Source organism: Ascaphus truei, chromosome 9, assembly GCF_040206685.1.
Source record: "Ascaphus truei isolate aAscTru1 chromosome 9, aAscTru1.hap1, whole genome shotgun sequence".
Taxonomy (NCBI): Eukaryota; Metazoa; Chordata; class Amphibia; order Anura; family Ascaphidae; genus Ascaphus; species Ascaphus truei.
In genome coordinates this window covers 589,603-609,116 of record NC_134491.1, presented here as the reverse complement: position 1 = coordinate 609,116, position 19,514 = coordinate 589,603, and the positions used below count along the sequence as shown (strand labels likewise).

The following is a 19,514-nucleotide window of genomic DNA, read 5'->3' as shown; positions in this document are numbered from 1 at the left end:
AACACAAGCATGGTGCCATGTATCCTGTGATATATATTATTCCGTGGGATTCAGGGGTCCCACACCTGCGAGACTCCCAGCACATCTGGAGTTTGTGTGTTTGAGCTGCGTTTGGGATTTCTAACCTATGTTTGCAAAACTATTCAACTTTTATCTTGAGGGACGGCAAAGCATCATGGATAAAGGACCATTAAAGCAGCCTATGCTGCCGGGTTTTTTTTAATTAGATTTTTTCCCTTTAATATGTGCATCAATATAATCCACACAATGATAAGTAATTAGCTAAATTGCCGATCGATCTGTTTTCTTGTGATCGATCGGCTAAGATTCGCCACGGAGGTTCACTAAATGGTTGTCAGTGCAGCAGAAGAGGAGCAAAGATGCAAAGTTCTATGGAAAAGATCATGTGACCAGGCAGTTACTAGATATAATTGGTGCACTGCTAGAGAGAGGGCAGGGCTCAAAAAGGGGTGTGCCAGAGCCTGTTTCAGAAGAGGAAGGGGATATGACTTTGTAAATGGTTGCTATAGAAACAGAAAATGCTTGTTACATTATAAAACATTAATAATGTCATTTAGAGTTGTTTGGGAAAATGATTTATTAAAAAAGAAAAAACATACATGTAGGATATTGCTTAGTCTGCAGCTTTAAAAGAGAAGGGGGGGAGAAGGAGTGACTCAATGAGTAAAGACACTGACTGGCACTGAGTTTGAAGCAGGGGAACCTGGTTCAATTCCTGGTGTCAGCTCCTTGTGACCGTGGGCAAGTCATAGATCATCTGAGGTCCGTTAAATCTTTTATCGTGATATTATCCCCAATTTAACGTATCCATAGTCGGAACGCGTATCCACAAAGGGGATTGGCGTTACGATGCCCTCGCGTTAACCAGAGAAATATCGGATCGCTAAACTTTAACGGACGTTTGGCGTACTCATATGCAAATCATATGCTAATGAGCAGATCCACAGACCTCCGTTAGTGCGTGGAAATAACGTCACGATAATTAGGTCACACCAAACCCTGAAGTTACTCACATCCAAACCATAATTATCATAGCGTTATCTGGGAACAGCCCACCCGCTCTCATGTGGCACCCTAGTGATTGTACGGAGTATAGGACTTAACCCTTTCATTACATGTCATACAAATATATATATATATATATATATATTTAGTTTGTGTTTGTTTTAATCTATGCAGCCCGTGATTACTTTTATTGAAAACTAATTACCTAAGCTGCCGATCGATTTGTTCTCCCGTGATAGATCATCTGCTTTCCACGGTTCACTAAATGGCCGCCTTTCAGTTTCAATCCTTCACTCAGTGTAAGGTTGCGCTTATAGTGCCTGGCGAAGCATTGCCTCCGTCGTAAGCGCTTATAGTAAGCGCGACGGCGACGGAGCGACCAAAAATTTTGAAGCCGGGTAAATTTGATTTTTTAGAGACAATCGCCACATGTGACTATCTCTAAACCAATCAGGGAGCGCTGCCCGCCCCCTTCGTGATGTTACTTGCCTTTTCACCAGCGACATCGCTTAAAACTAAAGTTTAACTTTCGCTAGTGGCGACGGGTGACGTCATCGGTCGCGTCGCCGTCACTATAAATGCAGCCTAACTCAGCAGCTACAATGTATTCTTATATTACAAGAGTAACATTATCTATTGTTAGTTTGCAGCTCAAACAGCTGGGAACATTGGCGACAAATTATCACAAACAGGAAAGTGTTGCAAAGATCTTGCACTGCTGGGGAGCTGGGCTAAAACCTGCTGTAGAAATCACAGGATGCTCGGTGTATTAAACCTCATTAAAAATGGCATTAAGAGTTGGGGGGAAAAATGTAGTATTATCTAAATGACAGAACTGATTTATTTAAAATAACACACGTAGGATATTGCTTGGATTGCTTCTTTAACGATGAAGTCAAAGCGATTCCTGCACATCCTTAACCCATTCCAAGCTGGGGAATCTTTGCTTTGTAGCAGGGAGAAGCTCTAGTGTTAATATCCATGTTCAAAAAGGGTGGGAAGTTAAACATAACACACTAAGGGGCTTATTTCTGTAAAGTGTGTTAGGGCGCATGGAAAGGGCACGATCAAACTTTGACCGTCCATATCACCTAGGATTCTCCTGTGCAGTTTCTGGCGTGTCCGAGGTGTAGCAGATTTGGGGACCTGTGAATGGCGCGGTTTCTTATATTTAGTGTACTTTATTGGATGAGTTGGCCAACAAGCTTGAACACATCTGTATCTTTGTCTCATCTCCTTGTTACAAACCTGCATAAAACACTTCAATTGTAAGCTCTTCGGGACAGGGACTTTCTTTTCTTAATGTTACTTATTTCTGAAGCGCGTACTCCCATTCTGTTATATTAGAGGTCCCATGTATTACTGCTTTAAGGGGCTGTATAAATAAAGACATACATACTGTACATCTTGGAGTATTTGGTTTTGAACCTTTTAAAACTGGTGGAACCCATCACAGATGTTTACAATCCACGTGGAATCCCTTACGTATTTATAATGACTTGTGGAAACCCAACTCATTGATCTTATGCATGTAAAAATATTGTTGCTTTCTTAAGAGTTTATATTGTGGCTCTCCAACCAGTGTAGAAAGCATTTAGGAATAGAAGGACCACACGCTTATTGTAATACAAATGTAGATGCATTTTAAAAAGGTTTTACTTACAAGTGAGTTTTAGTGTGATCATTACACTTTGCTCCTGCTAATTTTATCCTAGTCACCTGGGCAGCTGAGAGTCTGAGGACCACATCCAGGCCCTTCACGTGGCCACATCCAGGCCCTTCACGTGGCCACTAGTTGTAGAGCTGTGGCTTTCTAAATAAACTGGAACTGTAGGAGAGTAGGTGCACTCACATAGCCAATTAAAGCGCCCCGGATCTTGGAAGTCCACCCACGATGGGGAGATGAATATGATGTAGCAAATCCTCCGAACCAGAGAGAGAACCGACGCTCCGGGGGTCTTTGATTCAAATTGTCCATTCGTTTGAAATAAAGAACATTTCTTTTTAAGGCCCCCTGGAGTGCCGGTTCTTTCTCCAGTTCGGAGGATTTCTAAATACACTACTTTCTATATTATATGTTACTTATAATATTATAGTATAACATTTATTGAACTATTTGAATTATTGAATTATTTTAATATGGGAAAATAAAATGTCTGCCAAATTTGGTCTCGGGAGGGGGGATCCCTAGAACCGCCTCACGTGGGACCCCAGTATTCCACAGAGCACGCGTTGAAAACCACAGCATAGTAAAATATTCTGATCACACTTTTGGTTTGTAAGATTGTCCCTTGTCGGCTCTGTATGTGACATCTGAGCATGTACCTTGAGAATTGAGAGAAAGTTAGTGCTGGATTTGAAATCTCTGTCTGGAATATCACTTGTGACAGACGGTTTGAGGGTCAGTAAAATTCCTGTAATTCACTGCAGAATTGAAGTCGATTCCAGGAGGAGAGAGAGAAAAAAAAAGAAAGTAATATACTGTGCTGGTTCCAGCATGCTCCCGGCTCTGAAACACTTTGACACATTGAAATATAAACTGCGTTTGTCATATCTATTGCCAGCAAATCTCATCCAACAGAAATCAAGTTACAGGCAAAGTTGCTAGAAGCTGTTCCTGCTGCAGCCCTGATATCCTCTCCTGCACTTTGTGCGTGAGAAGCTGTCTTGGTTAACCTGTCCCCCGAGTGCCGTATTCGCACACTATATAGGGCGAAACCACTTTTCCTTTTTTCACTGAAGTGAAAGTTGTTGTGCTGTAAGTTTTCCTGTAGGCTGAATGCTCCCTATGTGACACTCAATGAATGATACACCCATCTAATTTAACTAAAAATTCTAAGCAAAAAATCCCATTGAATGTATTCCTGTGGCTTTTTTCCTTGATCGATCTGATGCAATTTTTTGCCCCAGTCTTACATAGTAGATGAGGTTGAAAAAAGACATGTGTCCATCAAGTTCAACCTGTGCTAAATTTAGACAACAGATACTTTATCCGATATCTATACTTACTTATTGATCCAGAGGAAGGCAAACAAAAAAACCCCAGTGACATATCATCCAATGATATCTCATAAGGGAAAAAATAAATTCCTTCCTGACTCCAAGAATTGGCAATCGGATTAATCCCTAGATCAACATCCTTCCCATGTATACTTATTTGGTATATCCTGTATACCTTTCCTTTCTAAAAAGATGTCCAACTTTTTTTTTAACAAATCTATTGTATCTGCCATCACAGTCTCCATGGGTAATGAATTCCACTTACTGTAAAGAACCCTTTCCTTTGTTGCTGGTGAAATCTCCTTTCCTCCAACCTAAAGTGATGACCCCGAGTCCTTTGTACTGCCCGTGGGGTGAATAGTTCTTTTGAAAGCTCCATGTACTGTCCCCGAATATATTTGTATATAGTTATCATATCCCCTCTTAGACACCTCTTTTCTAATGTAAATAAATCTAATTTAGCTAGCCTCTCCTCATAAGTTAGATTGTCCATCCCCTTTATTAATTTGGTGGCTCTTCTCTGCACTCTCTCTAGTTCCATAATGTCTTTTCTTAGGATTGGTGCCCAAAATTGTACTCCATATTCAAGGTGTGGTCTTACTATTGCTTTGTAAAGGTGCATAATTATGTTTACTTCCCTTCCATCCCAAGCCTGCTGTCTACAAGCACTCCCAAATCCTTCTCCATCAAGGATTCCCCCAATTTATCTCCATTTAATTTGTAAGTCGCCTGTTTATTCTTGCTTCCCAAATGCATAACCTTACATTTATCTGTATTAAACCTCATCTGCCATTTACCTGCCCAAGTTTCCAGTCTCTCCAAGTCCTTCTGGAGAGAAATGACACCCTGCTCTGATTCTACTACCTTACACAATTTAGTATCATAAGCAAAGATGGAGACTTTGCTCTCGATGCCAACCTCAAGGTCATTAATAAACAAGTTAAAAAGCAGGGGTCCCAGTACCGATCCCTGAGGTACTCCACTCACGACCTTAGCCAAACCTGAAAAAGTTCCATTTATGACAACCCTCTGTTGTCTGTCCTTCAACCAGTTTTCAATTCAGGTGCATATATTGTTACTGAGTCCAATTTGCTTTATTTTGTACACCAACCTCTTGTGTGGAACCATAACAAAAGCCTTTGCAAAATCTAAGTAGACCACATCAACTGCATTACCCTGGTCGAAGTTCCTACTTACCTCCTCACAGAAACAAATAAGGTTAGTTTGGCAAGATCTATCCTTCATAAATCCATGCCGACTATTACTAATAATTTTGTTTTCCATTAGGTATTTCTGAATACTATCCCATATTAAACCTTCAATAGTTTTCCCACTATTGAAGTCAGGCTTACAGGTCTGTAATTCCCTGGTTGTGATCTAGGTCCTTTTTTAAATATAGGCACCACATCTGCTTTACGCCAATCTTGTGGTACTGAGCCTGTGGAAATGGAGTCCTTGAATATTAAATATAATGGTTTGGCTATTACTGAACTTAACTCCTTGAGAACTCTTGGCCAGGTGCCTTCTTTACTTTAATTTTTCCAAGCTGCCTATGAACTTCTTCCTCAGTTAACCAATTGTTCATTAATATGGAGGTTGTGGCTTCCTCCTGCGGCACTACTATTGAACTTGATTCTTCCCTGGTAAACACAGAGACAAAGAATTTGTTTAATACCTCAGCTTTTTCCTTATCGCCAATAATCTGCCTACCCATCTCACACTGAAAGGGTCCTATATTTTCTTTTCTCATTTTTTTGTTATTAAAGTACTTAAAGATGTTTTTACGGTTGATCTTACTTTCTATTGCAATCCTTTTTTCATTATCCATTTTTGCTAATTTGATTGCCCTTTTGCAATTTTTGTTACATTCCTTATAATTCTGATACGATGTCTCCGTCCCTTCTGATTTAAAGAATCTAAACGCCTGCCTCTTCTTTTCCATTTCCTTCCCTACCTGTTTATTTAGCCACATTGGTTTTGACTTATTTCTTTTATACTTATTACCCAAGGGTATACACTGATAAGTGTGCTTTTCTAACAATGTTTTAAAGACTGCCCATTTATCTTCTACATTTTTCCTTGCTAAAACATCATCCCAATGTATTACTTGTAGATTAGACCTCAGTTTATTAAAATCTGCCTTTCTAAAGATTAAGGTCTTTGCTGAATCCAAGTAATCTTTTTTTTGAAAATGTATTTCAAATGAGACCATGTTATGATCACAGTTACCCAAATGTTCCAGGACTTGAATATTTGTTATTACTTCTACATTGTTTGATATTGTCACGGGACTATAGGAGTGATCACCACAAACCGGACTGGACCCCGAGGCCGAGGTGGGGATACAGGAAAACCACCGCCCTACAACCGCGTGAGCGGGTCCGGTAAGCAGAGTAGTGTGGATAGCCTGGGTCGGGGCAGGAGAGTGTAGAATCGTAGAGGTACTTGCCGGAGTCAGGGTCGGAGAGATCAAGAGTAGTCGAAGTCCAAAACCAGGGTCGAGGAGAAGGTAGAAGTCCATAGGGCGATCCGGGGTTCGAGGGTGCCAGAGGTCGGGAATCCAGATTCAAGCAAGGGTCTGTAACAGAATACAAGAGCAGACTGCGAAGTAGCTTGTAGCAAGCACAACCAGAGACTGACTATGCTCAGCAATCAGCTCTGGGCTGGTAGCACTATATACTGATAGGAGCCAATGGGAACTACCAGCAGTGAGGTCAGATGAAGGTGGAGCGCTGATAGGCTGAGGCTGGATGCAGCGCAGGTGTGGGAGGAACAAGTACATTGGCGGCAGTGGAGATGGACATACTAGCATTCGCGCGATGCCCGCGACATAAAGGGAGGCGGGAACATGCCGGGAGGATAGGCAGAAGCCGTTGGCATGCGCGGGGGTCTGCCCCGGCGGCGCGCATGTCCGGGAGCAGATGGAGGAAGGGAGGAGAGAACGCGGGACCAGCCGCCGTGCGCCCCGGCGGCGGAGGTGAGTGTAGGAGAGGGTGCCGTGTGTGGCGTCCTTACAGTACCCCCCCTTCAGGGTCAGCCTCCGGACGAGCCATACCAGGCTTAAGAGGAAATTTGAGATGAAATGCCCGGATCAGCCTGGGAGCGTGTACCTGGTCTTGCGGAATCCATGCCCTCTTTTTGGGTCCAAAACCCCTCCAATGTACCAAATATTGGAGACCTCCTCTTGAGATACGAGAATCCAAGATGGACTGTACCTCAAACTCTTCTTGTCCATTGACCAGTCTGGGACGAGGTGTGCCGTGTTGGATCTGAGGATTGGGTATGAATGGCTTTAATAGAGAGCAATGAAAGGTAGAGGGGATCTTCATAGTTGCGGGCAGTCTCAGTCGGTAGGTAACCGGATTAATTTTCTCCAATATAGAAAATGGACCGATAAATCGGGGTGCCAGCTTCGGGGATGTGACTTTTAACCGTATGTTCTTTGTGGATAGCCATACCTTCTGACCCGGGGCATAATTGGGTGGTTTCTGACGATGGCGATCAGCCTGTCTCTTCTGCATAGCCATGGCCCGTCTGAGATTATCCTGAATCCTAGACCAGGAAGCTTGAAGATCCCGAATCCTCTCTTCTGCGGCCGGAGCTCCTGTGCTAGGTCCAGACTGAGGAAGGGTGGAGGGATGAAAGCCATAATTAGAAAAAAATGGAGACTGTAGTGTGGACTCATTCCTGAGATTATTATGAGCGAATTCTGCCCATGGGAGTAGGTCGAGCCAATTGTCCTGAGAGTCAGATATGAAACAACGAAGGAACTGCTCCAGGGACTGATTGGTTCGTTCAGTTTGACCATTGGTCTGTGGGTGGTATCCAGAGGAGAAGTGAAGCGCCACGTTAAGTTTTTTACAGAAGGCCCTCCAGAATCTCGAGACAAACTGCGACCCACGATCAGAGACTATGGTTTAGGGTGACCCATGGAGCCTGAAGACTTCCCTCACAAATACCTCAGCAAGTTTAGGGGTGCTGGGTAGGCCTTTGAGTGGGATAAAGTGCGCTTGTTTAGAAAAGCGGTCGACCACTACTAGTACCGTGTCCATACCCTTAGATTTGGGGAGGTCGACAACAAAGTCCATCGAGAGATGTTCCCATGGTCGATCAGGAATGGAAAGGGGTTGCAGGAGTCCTGGAGGTTTATTCCGTGGTATCTTGTTATGTGCGCAGGTGGGGCATGCTGAGACGAAATGCTGAATGTCCTTGCGCATGCCTGGCCACCAGAAGGTTCGTTGCAAGAGGTCGATAGTCTTTTTGATCCCTGGATGACCTGCCATCTTGGCCGCGTGCCTCCATTGCATTACCTTCTGGTGGAAGGTAGGGGGTGTGAAGAGTCGTCCAACTGAGACCCTGAGGAATCTGATCTTGAACCTTGGTGATCTCCGTCAATGCATCGAAGGTATTGGCCGACAGGACACATTTAGTGGGGAGGATAGTCTCTTGGTGGTCCTCGGTTTTATCTTCTACTGAGAATTGACGAGACAGTGCGTCAGCTTTAATATTTTTTGAACCAGGGAGGTATGAAATAAGGAAGTTGAACCGGGTGAAGAAGAGGGACCAAGGTGCCTGCCGGGCACTCAGACGGCGGGCAGTCTCAATATACAAGAGGTTTTTATGGTCCATAAGGATGGTGACGGGGTACTCAGCGCCCTCCAGCAGGTGACGCCACTCCTCCAAGGCCATCTTGATCGCGAGGAGCTCACAGTTACCCACGTCATAATTCCTCTGGCCCGTGGGTTCTTTGTTTGGGATAAGATCGCCCCTGCCCCTATTTCCGAGGCATCCACCTCGAGAGTGAAGGGCTGTTCCGGATCAGGATGCACCAAGATGGGTGCTGTGACAAAAGCTTCCTTGAGAACCTGAAAGGCCATGATGGCCTCGGGGGACCACAGTGCGGGGTTGGCGCTCTTCTGAGTGAGGGCTGTGATGGGTGCGACCAAAGTGGAAAAATTCTTTATGAACCTGCGGTAATAATTGGCAAAGCCTAAGAACCTCTGTACCGCTTTCAGGGAGAGGGGCCGGGGCCAATCCAAGACAGCTTTCACCTTAGTAGGGTCCATCGCACGTCCAATGTCTGAGATGATGTATCCCAAGAATGACGTGGATGACTGGTGGAACTGGCATTTTTCAAGTTTGGAGAACAGACGGTTCTCCCGCAACCTCTGAAGTACTTGTTTGACGTGCCGAGTATGTTCCAGGGGGTTCTGGGAGAATATAAGGATGTTGTCTAGGTAGACCACCACGTGTTGATCCAGGAGATCTCTGAAGACGTTGTTAACAAAATCCTGGAAGACGGCTGGCGTGTTGCAGAGGCCGAAGGGCATCACGAGGTACTCATAGTGCCCATCCCGCATGTTGAAGGCTGTCTTCCACTCATCTCCCTTACGAATCCGGACCAAGTTGTAGGCTCCCCGGAGATCCAGCTTTGAGAAGATCGTGGCGCCTTGTAACCTGACGAAAAGTTCGTCAATCAAGGGAAGTGGGTACCGATTCTTGACAGTCAACTTGTTGAGGCCACGATAATCAATACAAGGGCGGAGTGTGCCATCCTTTTTCTTTACAAAAAAGAAGCCTGCTCCTGCCGGAGAAGAAGACTTACGAATGAAGCCTCTCTCGAGGTTCTCCTGTATGTAAAGTTTCATTGCCTTGGTCTCGGGGGGAGAAAGCGGGTAGGTACAACCTCTGGGGGGAATCGTGCCGGGAAGAAGATCGATCGGGCAATTGTAGGTGCGATGAGCTGGTAATTCCTCCGCCTGAATTTTGTTGAAGACGACTCTGAACTCCCAGTAGGCGTCCGGAAGGAGGGGATTCTTAGATTCCGGACGTGTGGCACCAACTAGAGCCTTAGGTGGATCCAGACAAATGTCTCGACACCGGTCTCTCCAGATGATGGGTTGTGACCGGAGCCAGTCGGTCTGGGGATTATGGTGCTGGAGCCAGGGAAGACCCAATATCACGTCTACAGCCGGCGTGTGAATGGCATCCAACTGAATATGTTCGAAATGGTGACCAGTCATCTTGAGACGGAGGGGAATTGTCTGCTGTGAAATGAATGCGGGCTGCAAAGGCCTACCGTCAATGGCTTCAAGGCCCACAGGCCGATCCTTGGCTATCAGAGGAATCCGGTTCTTCTCAGCAAAACCCTGATCGACAAAGTTTCCACCAGAGCCGGAGTCTAGGAAGGTCTGTGTGGTGATGTCCCCGTAGCCTCCTGATAGGGTTATAGGAAGGAGTATCTTGGATGGTAGTTTGGGAGAGGAAGGCGAGGTTACCATACCCAGTGTAGTTCTCCCAGTACTCACTGGGGGCTGGCGTTTCCCGACTTGGACGGACAGGTACTCACCAGGTGTCCACTATTTCCGCAGTAGAGGCAGAGGCCCGCCCGACGCCGGCGTAGTCTTTCTGTCAACGAGAGGCGAGTCCCACCCAGCTGCATGGGTTCTTCAGTGGATACGGTGGCGGACTCCCCTGGAGCTGTATGTGGGAAGGAAGTGGGTTGGATACCTTCTTGACGCTTCCCTTTCTCTGCTCTTCGCTCCTGGAGCCGCTGATCCATACGGATACAGAGCGCGATGAGTTCCTCCAATGCTGTAGGTCGCTCCAGGGCGGCCACTTCGTCGTTGAGGGAGTCATTTAAGCCCTGCCAGAACACTGCGGCGAGCGCTTCGTCATTCCACCTTGTTTCTGCCTCAATAGTGCGGAATTCAAGTGTGTAGCGAGCCACAGAGCGATTTCCCTGCATTACGTTGAGGAGAGAAGATGCGGCTGTTAACCTCCTACCTGGTATATCGAACACCCTCCGGAATTCAGCACAGAATCGGTCCAGGTTGGAGGTCAGATCCGGCCGTTTCTCCCATATGGGTGTAGCCCAGGCCAAGGCATCGTCGGTCAACAGCGAGATAATGTACGCGACCTTGGAACGGGAAGAAGGAAAATGAGAGGGTAGAAATTGGATGGAACACTGCCCCAGGAAGCCACGACATGCTGAAGGATCTCCCGCATAGCGATTGGGAGTGGGTAGGCGAGGTTCAGAAGGTGCAGTTTGAGGTACCAGCGGGGAGAAGATAGGAGCAGGAGGAGCGGCAGCGGTATCGGGAGAGGACAGAAGAGATTTGAGTTGTTCAGAAATGGTGCCTAAGGAGCTTTGGAGCAGTTCCATACGCTGGTTATTTTGAGAGAGACAAGCCTCTACTTCTTTGAACAGGCCATCGTGTTCGTTTAAGCGTCGACCCACCTCGGCGGAGTCCAGGTCTATTGGGCTGAGCATAATGTCACAGGACTATATGAGTGCTCACCACAAACCGGACTGGACCGCGAGGCCGAGGTGGGGATACAGGAAAACCACCGCACCTACAGCCGCATGAGCGGGTCCGATAAGCAGAGTAGTGTGGATAGCCTGGGTCGGGGCAGGAGAGTGTAGAATCGTAGAGGTACTTGCCGGAGTCAGGGTCGGAGAGATAAAGAGTAGTCGAAGTCCAAAGCCAAGGTCGAGGAGAAGGTAGAAGTCCGTAGGGCGAGCCGGGGTTCGAGGATGCCAGAGGTCGGGAGTCCAGATTCAAGCCAGAGGTCGGGAGTCCAGATTCAAGCAAGGGTCTGTAACAGAATACAAGAGCAGACTGCGAAGTAGCTTGTAGCAAGCACAACCAGAGACTGACTATGCTCAGCAATCAGCTCTGGGCTGGTAGCACTAAATACTGATAGGAGCCAAGGAGGATAGGCAGAAGCCGTCGGCGCGCGCGGGGGTCTGCCCCGGCGGCGCGTATGTCCGGGAGCAGATGGAGAAAGGGAGGATAGAACGCGGGACCGGGCGCCGCGCGCCCCGGCGGCGGATTTGAGTGTAGGAGCGGGCGGCGTGTGTGGCTTCCTTACAGATATGACCAAATCCAGTATTGCCCCTCTCCTGGTTGGTTCCTCAATAATTTGGGTCATATATTGTCTTTAAGCACCCCCAAAAACCTGTTTCCTTTTGTTGTAATGCTACTCTCATTGCCCCAGTCTATGTCTGGATAATTAAAATCACCCATTATGCAAATATGACCCAGTTTTGATGCCTTCTCCAAAAGTATTTTAGCTTCCTCAATCTCAAAGATATTTGGTGGTTTATAGGATATACCTACAAACATTTTCTTTATACTTTTACCTCCACTGCTAATTTGTATCCACAAAGTCTCTACATTTTCATAATTCCCTTCGTAAACATCTTCCCTTATTATAGGTTTTAGATCCGGTTTAACATATAAACATACTCCACCTCCTCTTCTATTTGTTCGATCCTTCCGAAAAGGGGAATAACCCTCTAAATTAACTGCCCAGTCAGCAGTTTCATTCCACCAGGTTTCAGTAATGCCTATGATATCATACTGTTCCCTTGTAGCTGTTAATTCAAGCTCCCCCATTTATCTGGCGGGCTTCTTGCATTAGCAAGCATGCATTTAAGTTTTTTTTCAGCCTGTAATATTATCTTGAAAAATATAAAAAACTGAAAAAACACAAATAGTCTAATATTGTAATGAATAAAAAAATGTAGAAAATATGATAATTTTACTTACATTTTATGTGAGCAATACAAGCATTTCGGTTGTTCCAAGTAACCAACTTGTATGGTGTGATGCGCCGTCACTGGAAGGACAGGATACTCCCGGCAAAGGAAAGCAGAGGACACTGGGATAATGAAGAAAACTTTATGTAAAGCAATAATAAAAAATAGCAAACAGGTAAGTATGCTAACGTAGTCAGTAGGACCCTCAGGGTCAGGTAGTGGGGGGTCCAGTCCTGGAGAAACCCTTATTATACAAATGTCCTGGGTGATCCTTCACACTCCCTCTGGTTTAGTAAGCTGTACTCCTTCTCTGCAGTGGAGCCCACTTATAGAAAGTGACTCTGTGTGGATGGCCACCACGAAGGCTTGCTCTAATAAGGGCTGGACCACCCACTATAAAGTTTTCTTCATTATCCCAGTGTCCTCTGCTTTCCTTTGCCGGGAGTATCCTGTCCTTCCAGTGACGGCGCATCACACCATCCAAGTTGGTTACTTGGAACAACCGAAATGCTTGTATTGTTCATATAAAATGTGAGTAAAATTATCATATTTTCTACATTTTTTGATTCATTACAATATTACACTATTTGTGTTTGTTCGGTAAGAGAAGGAGGAGCGGCCGGATACTTTGTTGAGCCTTGGGACCATGAACAGTCTTTTGGAGTCTGATCTCAGGTGATAGGTACTGCATGTGGTAGGGGTGAGGAGCTTGTTCAGGTAGCTGGGTAGCTTGCCCATAAAGAATTTAAAGGCAAGACAGGAAAGGTGAACTTTGCGCCTAGACTCTAGTGATGACCAATCTAGTTCTTTGAGCATTTCGCAGTGATGTGTGTTATAGTTGCATTGGAGAACAAAACGACAAATTGAGTTGTAGAGGGTGTTAAGTTTGCTAAGGTGGGTTTGAGGTGCCGAGCCATATACTATGTTTCCATAGTCATAGTTTGTGGGTTTCAACTCCTGTTCTGTGGAACCCTGAGAACAGGTGAGCGATTTGCACAGACACCTTCAGTCTAATGACTGGCAGCTGATTGGACAAGACCCCCAAAAAATTTGTTTGTGTTTTAATATTTTTTACATTTAGCTAATCAAAATCATTTTTTACTGTAGTAATAATTCAGTAATTTTTTTACATGTAGCAATGTTTTTTATGAATGGTTACATTTTGTACTGTACTATTGTAAATGATATGAGTTTATTTCACATATAAACTGTACCGCATAAATAGTAGTTTTACGTACAGTATATAGGATAAAGAGCACTGGTAATGGGCACAGTCATAGTAATATGTTACGTTGTTCCACAGATAAAACACCAATATTGTATAGCAGGAAAGGCCAACTCCAGTCCTCAAGGACCACCAACAGGTGAGGTTTTAAGGATTTCCCTGCTTCAGCGCAGGTGGTGCAGTTGAAGACTGCTCCACTGATGTGCTGAAGCCGGGATATTCTGAAAACCTGACCTGTTAGTTGCCCTTAAGGACTGGAGTTGGCCACCCCTGTTCTCTAATAGTCTCTGGCAGTGAGGTGGTTAATATATATATGGGCTTAGCGAGGTTTAGTCATATCCAGGACAGTTAGTATCTCCTCCTAGTTAGGAGAAGGCCATATCTGTGGGACCCTGCTCAGCGTTCTGACAGCAGGAAAGGGCTTCTCTATCTCCTAGGGCATCCTGCCCTCAGACCCCAGCCTGGGCAAGCTAATGAAAGTGTATTGATCTCTCCCTGCTAATGAATTGCTCAGCTTTAGTGAATTGCATTCTTAATTATCTGAGTCCCTGATGTGACAACGAGCCTGGTAAACAGACCGAGGGCATCTCTGTGCAAGCCACAAATCTGAGCAGTAAAAGGGCAGCCCCTCTCACGGCCAAAAGGACAACTTTAATATGCTAAATAAGGCTGATTTACACATTATTGTAAACAAAATTGGGCAGGTACAATTATTTTTACATTTGTATAATTTCCATGGTAATCAAAAGCTTTCTAAGTTCTATCTAATGGCAATCACAGAGCTACACGTACATTGTTCTTTCTGTTCTGTTCTTTGTTTGCAAAGTAATTGTGACGCCGTCTTTAGTCAAACAGATAAAAACAAGTGGAAGATACACTGGGATTCAGTGTTCCCGGAGAAATGCAAAACATTAATATTTCACAAGATACAAATAAGTACATCAGGGGATTTAATCTTTCTAAAGAGCTCATTACACAGAGTTTTTTTTGTTTTGTTTTTTTTTACCTTCTATGTTGGACTGACCCATAAAGACCCAGAACTCGAACTTGACCCCGGGCCAATGTGACCTGGACCAAGGTTGGGAAAACTGCAGCATGTTCTTTAGCTGTTAAATAATGTTGGGTGCAGGCTAGTCTCACTGCAGAAGGCATCACTGCAAATATCACACTTTATAAGGGGGAATCACAAGGCTTTTTCGGGAAACAACAATTAAAGACGACCTGCAAAAAAAAGAAGTACTGTAATTAAAACTTATTACAAAGCATTGCAGATAACTCCCGGCGCTGAAGGGGTTAGGCTAAATACATGCTAATACAGAAGTAAAAAGATCCCCAGCAATTTGCAATAAAATATGTACGTGTATATATATATATATACCATTCGTCTTCGTGCTTTACCTGGCTGATCCTAATTATAGCTTAATTAGAGACAATTTTTGGAAATGGATTCATGGTAATAAACAGATTGAACTGAGGAATATATGCAGTAAAAGTTCAAAATTAATAAGTGGCAGATGTGTGAGCGTAATTTGTATTTGAACAAACACACTCTGATGGCTGGGGAGTTTTTGTAATTATTTTTTTTTTAAATTTACATATCTAAACTTTTAAGTGGAATTCTAATCATACCTTGTGTATTCTGCATAAGGAATAACTCGCTATTCCCAGCAGCTGTCTGCCTGAGCTTTCTCTGTTCTCGTCTGTGACTGCTTCTCCTGTCTGCTCCGTGACTTTCACTCCCCTGTCCACCCTGCTCTGTGACTTCCAGTCCCATGTCCAGCCTGCTCTGTGATGCCCACTCCCCTGTCCACCCTGCTCTGTGACCCCCACTCCCATGTCCAGCCTGCTCTGTGACGCCCACTCCCCTGTCCACCCTGCTCTGTGACCCCCACTCCCATGTCCAGCCTGCTCTGTGACGCCAACTCCCCTGTCCACCCTGCACTGTGACTTTCACTAACATGTCCACCCTGCTCTGACTCTCACTCCCCTGTCCACTCTGCTCCGAGACTCCCATCGACCCAGCTCTGTGACTCCCAGTCCCCTGTCCATCCTGCTCTGTGACTTCCAGTCCCGTGTCCACTCTGCTCTGTGACTTCCAGTCCCCTGTCCACTCTACTCTGTGACTCCCAGTCCTCTGTCCACACTGCTCTGTGACTTCCAGTCCCCTGTCCACTCTGCTCTTTGACTCTCAGTCCCCTGTCCACTCTGCTCTGTGACTCCCAGTCCCGTGTCCACTCTGCTCTGTGACTTCCAGTCCCCTGTCCACTCTGCTCTGTGACTCCCAGTCCCCTGTCCACTCTGCTCTGTGACTCCCAGTCCCGTCCACTCTGCTCTGTGACTCTCAGTCCCCTGTCCACCCTGCTCTGTGACTCCCAGTCCCGTGTCCACTCTGCTCTGTGACTTCCAGTCCCCTGTCCACTCTGCTCTGTGACTCCCAGTCCCCTGTCCACCCTGCTCTGTGACTCCCAGTCCCGTCCACTCTGCTCTGTGACTCTCAGTCCACTGTCCACCCTGCTCTGTGACTCCCAGTCCCGTGTCCACTCTGCTCTTTGACTCTCATTCCCTTGTTCACTCTGCTCTGTGACTCCCACTCCCCTGTCCATCCTGCTCTGTGACTCCCAGTCCCCTGTCCATCCTGCTCTGTGACTTCCAGTCCCGTGTCCACTCTGCTCTGTGACTTCCAGTCCCCTGTCCACTCTGCTCTGTGACTCCCAGTCCCCTGTCCACTCTGCTCTGTGACTTCCAGTCCCGTCCACTCTGCTCTGTGACTCTCAGTCCCCTGTCCACCCTGCTCTGTGACTCCCAGTCCCCTGTCCACTCTGCTCCGTGACTCACGTCGACCCTGCTCTGTGACTACCAGTCCCATGTCCACACTGCTCTGTGACTTCCAGTCCCATGTCCACTCTGCTCTGTGACTCTCAGTCCCCTGTCCACTCTGCTCTGTGACTTCCAGTCCCATGTCCACTCTGCTCTGTCTCTCAGTCCCCTGTCCACTCTGCTCTTTGACTTCCAGTCCCCTGTCCACTCTGCTCTGTGACTTTCAGTCCCCTGTCCACTCTGCTCTGTGACTTCCTGTGCCCTGTCCACTCTGCTCTGTGACTCTCAGTCCCCTGTCCACTCTGCTCCGTGACTCACGTCGACCCTGCTCTGTGACTACCAGTCCCATGTCCACACTGCTCTGTGACTCCCAGTCCCGTCCACCCTGCTCTGTGACTCCCAGTCCCCTGTCCACTCTGCTCTGTGACTCTCAGTTCCCTGTCCACTCTGCTCTGTGACTCCCACTCCCCTGTCCACCCTGCTCTGTGACTTCCAGTCCATGTCCACTCTGCTCTGTGACTTCCAGTCCCCTATCCACTCTGCTCTATGACTTTCAGTCCCCTGTCCACTCTGCTGTGACTTCCAGTCCCCTGTCCACTCTGCTCTGTGACTCTCACTCCCATGTCCACCCTGCTCTTTGACTCTCACTTCCCTGTCCTCTCTGCTCTGTGACTCCCGTTGACCCTGCACTGTGACTTCCAGTCCCCTGTCCACGCTGCTCTGTGACTTCCAGTCCCCTGTCCACTCTGCTCTGTGACTCTCATTCCTCTGTCCACTCTGCTCTGTGACTCTCACTCCCATGTCCACCCTGCTCTGTGACTCTCACTTCCCTGTCCACTCTGTCCTGTGACTCCCGTCGACCATGCTCTGTGACTTCCAGTCCCCTGTCCACTCTGCTCTGTGACTTCCAGTTCCCTGTCCACTCTGCTCTGTGACTCCATGTCCCCTGTCCATCCTGCTCTGTGACTCCCAGTCCCGTGTACACTCTGCTCTGTGACTTCCTGTCCTATGTACACCCTGCTGTGTGACTTCCAGTCCCCTGTACACTCTGCTCTGACTCCCAGACCCCTGTCCACTCTGCTCTATGACTCTCAGTCCACTGTCCACCCTGCTCTGTGACTTCCAGTCCCCTGTCCACTCTGCTCTGTGACTCACATTTGTACAACAGCATGTAAACATGTATACAGCAAAGGGTCTTAATGGTAACAGAGAGCTTCAAGCAGAAATGCCTTTCAAAGCAAGATAGGCGATGTAATGAATAAGTCATAACAATAATATTACATGCTTATTACATCATTTGTAAAGAGAGCAAAATAATCAACGTGCCTGAAAAATACTCTCTTTCATTTTCACAATGCTGGCATTGGCGCTCACCATACTCGCAGTGTAAGACTCAGTGCTCACCATACTCACAGTGTAAGACTCAGTGCTCACCATACTCGCAGTGTAATACTCAGTGCTCACCATACTCGCAGTGTAAGACTCAGTGCTCACCATACTCACAGTGTAAGACTCAGTGCTCACCATACTCGCAGTGTAAGACTCAGTGCTCACCATACTCGCAGTGTAAGACTCAGTGCTCACCATACGCGCAGTGTAAGACTCAGTGCTCACCATACTCGCAGTGTAAGACTCAGTGCGCACCATACTCGCAGTGTAAGACTCCGTGCTCACCATACTCGCAGTGTAAGACTCCGTGCCATATGGTGAGCAGTGTAAGACTCCGTGCTCACCATACTCGCAGTGTAAGACTCCGTGCCATATGGTGAGCAGTGTAAGACTCCGTGCTCACCATACTCGCAGTGTAAGACTCAGTGCTCACCATACTCGCAGTGTAAGACTCAGTGCTCACCATACTCGCAGTGTAAGACTCAGTGCTCACCATACTCGCAGTGTAAGACTCCGTGCTCACCATACTCGCAGTGTAAGACTCCGTGCTCACCATACTCGCAGTGTAAGACTCCGTGCTCACCATACTCGCAGTGTAAGACTCAGTGCTCACCATACTCGCAGTGTAAGACTCAGTGCTCACAATACTCGCAGTGTAAGACTCAGTGCTCACCATACTCGCACTGTAAGACTCAGTGCTCACCATACTCGCAGTGTAAGACTCAGTGCTCACCATACTCGCAGTGTAAGAATCAGTGCTCACCATACTCGCAGTGTAAGACTCAGTGCTCACCATACTCGCAGTGTAAGACTCAGTGCTCACCATACTCGCAGTGTAAGAGTTAGCGCTCACCATACTCGCAGTGTAAGGGTTAGCCCTCACCATACTCACAGTGTAAGAGTTAGCTCTCACCATACTCATAGTATGAGTTAGCGCTCACCATACTCAATGTAAGGCTGAGTCCATGGTCAGCGCTTAGGCGCTGAACCGTGCTGACGCTTGTCAGTGAGCCCCCGCAGCCGCAATGAGAGCGGCTTTAGCAGGGGCTCGCGCACACTTCCGCAGGCGTGCAGAGGCGTAGCTCTTAACTTTTTTGCGTTTTGGCGCTCGGGAGCGCAGGGCCGGTCACGTGAGCGGTTCACCCAATGAGGGCGAACCAGCTCCGTGACGTCACTGGCCCGCCCCCGGACGGCGTGCAAACTAAGGCCAGGGAAAGCACCCGCTTTCCCTCAGCCTCAGCGCGCCTCCGCACGGCTGGAGTCACCATGGACTCAGCCTAAGAGTTAGCGCTCCCGATACTCGCACTGTAAGAGTTAGTTCTCACCATACTCAGTGTAAGAGTTAGTACTCACCATACTCGCAGTGTAAGAGTTAGCACTCACCGTACGCAGTTAGCGCTCATCGTACGCACAGTTCGCACTCACGATACTCTGCTGCTCCCGTTGCATTTCAAACTATGCTCCTTATTTAACATACTGTGAAGCCGCATCCCGTTGTAGAAAAGGTCAATT

The 19,514-nt window shown here is 46.8% G+C and overlaps 1 protein-coding gene and 1 long non-coding RNA gene across 8 annotated transcripts in view; one reads left to right on the top strand and one right to left on the bottom strand.

The window, feature by feature from the left end:
* The window catches only part of NPAS3 (neuronal PAS domain protein 3), a 414,873-nt gene that overhangs the window by 118,619 nt on the left and 276,740 nt on the right, over positions 1–19,514 (top strand). The gene's annotated exons all lie outside the window — the stretch shown is intronic.
* The window catches only part of LOC142502231 (uncharacterized), a 20,005-nt gene continuing 13,072 nt past the window's right edge, over positions 12,582–19,514 (bottom strand). For both annotated transcript variants that reach the window (XR_012803681.1, XR_012803682.1), the window contains exons 2-3: positions 14,803–15,017; positions 12,582–12,693 (exon numbers count right to left, since the gene is read on the bottom strand). This is a non-coding gene — a long non-coding RNA (uncharacterized LOC142502231). The remainder of the gene's footprint in view (positions 12,694–14,802; positions 15,018–19,514) is intronic.